The sequence below is a fragment of the Bactrocera latifrons genome, unplaced genomic scaffold, assembly GCF_001853355.1.
Source record: "Bactrocera latifrons isolate USDA-ARS-PBARC rearing strain unplaced genomic scaffold, ASM185335v1 scaffold_564, whole genome shotgun sequence".
NCBI classification, from domain to species: Eukaryota; Metazoa; Arthropoda; class Insecta; order Diptera; family Tephritidae; genus Bactrocera; species Bactrocera latifrons.
Window position 1 is genome coordinate 116,223 of NW_017537228.1, and position 2,632 is coordinate 118,854.

The following is a 2,632-nucleotide window of genomic DNA, read 5'->3' on the forward strand; positions in this document are numbered from 1 at the left end:
TTTAGTTTCCAATTAGATTGGCATTTGCAATGGCAATGAACAAATCCCAAGGCAAAACGATGTCTATTTGTGGCCATGTTTTTCACATGGGCAATTGTACGTAGCATGCTCTTGAGTGGGTAAACCATCCAGTTTGTTTGTGCACGCTAAAGATGGACAAAAAATATTATTCACGCTATAGAATTAAAAAATTGATGTTGTTTGTTAGTATTACTGTCGTAATTAATATGTGATATGTAATTTTAAGAAATAAACTATAATAACTTAAAAGTAAGTTACTTTTTGTCTACACTGGAATTTATCTAGAAACTAGAAATAAATTAAAAAAACGTTTGCACGGTCAACTAGTATGTGCATAAAAGTTTAAATGATGAAATCTGATTTACATATAATATTATTGTAATATATTAAGTTTTTTATGATATTATGATAGTATGTCATATCTATGACATATGGTATATACATACTACTGTGATCACATTGAAAGGTGAATTTTGTTCATTTCACCTCCTTCAAAGTAATCCCCTCCTGATGCAATACACTTATGCAAACGAATTTTGCAGTCATCACATCACTTGGAAAAATCGTGATGGCCATTAGAGCCTTATTCGATTCAGCTCTTATATCCTCAATTGAGTCAAAACGGTGTCCTTGGAGTGGTTACATGAATTTGCTGAATAGCCAGAAGTTACACGAAGGTAAATTAAACTAATGCGTTGGTTATTGTTGAAAAAGTGGCGAAATGATCACGAAACTAATGCATTATCGGGCACGATTCCGATTACTTCCGCGGTCGGGTAAAAAAACGAATTGCGATATAAATGGGGTATTTACGGATAGGGAAGCTCTCCAGAGGAGGAATATGCTAATTTTGCTAACACTTATATTTTTTAAAATATTCCCAATTAAAAATTTAAACATTGGTATTAAGAACTCATCAGGGGTATTATCTTGCTCGTGCAAACTCCTTGCACGGTGCACGAATTGCAGAATTTTTCACTTGGTGCAACGGCACAACAACAAACACACGCAGAAAATTATTTGCAATGGCTCTAGAATATGTCAGACCAAACCTCATGTTTATTTTCGTGCAATAACTCGTAAAAATATAATTGCAACCCTGTGTCACCTGTCATTTTACATAACGAGATACTTCGCCGTTAAATTGTTGAGGAAGGTACGTTTCAAATAGATTTTTTAATTTCTACTTCAATTATAAACATTTGTTACAGTTTTTTGAATGAATTAATGATATTATATAAAGTATTTCACAATGTTTCACTAATTTTTTTTCACATTTTTCAATTTTATTTGATTTGATTTATAAATGGAAATAAGTTCAAGTTTCACTTTTATTTACTACTTTCCAACATTTTTCAAGATATAATTGAGTTGTGAACAGTTTTTTCATATACGTATCTACAAGTAACATATAAACTTCACGTACATACATACTTAACAGTAATCATCCAGGCGTTCTCACATTTCGTCTCTTATACTAAGAGATAGGAGCTCGAAGCGTGGGTGACGACACGAAAAATTAGGCTAAGTCAATCACTATTGGTTTGTCATTTGAAGTGTAATAAAGCTAATTTTTCTAAGTACAACTCAACTNGGGAATTATGAGTGACTTATAGAGTTTGGTTTTTGTTTGTCGAGAGAGGACTTTGCTTCTCAATTGCCTACTCAGTCCGAAGTAGCACCTGTTGGCTAGAGTTATCCTGCGTTGGATTTCTAGGCTGACATTATTGGTTTTACTCTGGTTCCAAGATAGACGAAATTATCTACAACTTCAAAGCTATGACTATTAACAGTGACGTGAGAGCTTAGTCGCGAGTGCGACGACTGTTTGTTTGATAACAGGAGATATTTCGTCTTGCCCTCGTTCACTGCCAGACCCATTTGCTTTGCTTCCTTGTCCAGTCTGCAGAAAGCAGAACTAACGGCGCGGGTGTTGAGGTCGATGATATCAGTATCATCGGTATATGCCAGCAGCTGTACACTCTTATAGAAGATTGTACCTTCTCTATTTAGTTCTGCAGCTCTAATTATTTTCTCCAGAAGCACGTTGAATCGCTTTGCCTGAAACCTCGTTTGGTATCGAACGGCTCGGAGAGGTCCTTCCCGATTATGACGGAGCTTTTGGTGTTGCTCAACGTCAGTTTACACAGCCGTATAAGTTTTGCGGGGATACCAAATTCAGACATCGCTGCATAAGGGCAGCTCCTTTTCGTGCTGTCGAAAGCAGCTTTGAAATCGACGAAGAGGTGGTGAGTGTCGATTCTCCTTTCACGGGCGCACGGTGAATATCTGGTCGATTGTTGATTTTCCAGGTCTGAAGCCACACTGATAAGGTCCAATCAGTTCGTTGACGGTGGGCTTTAATCTTTGACACAATACGCTCGATAGAACCTCTTATGCAATGTTGAGAAGGCTTATCCCACGGTAGTTGGCGTAGATTGTGGGGTCTCCCTTTTTGAGGATTGGGCATAGCATACTTAAATTCCAATCGTTGGGCATGCTTTTGTTCGACCATATTTTATAAAGAAGCTGATGCATCTTCCTTATATTATAACAGCTCGGCCGGCAATCCATCGGCCCCGCCGCTTTGTTGTTCTTCAGGCGGGTAATT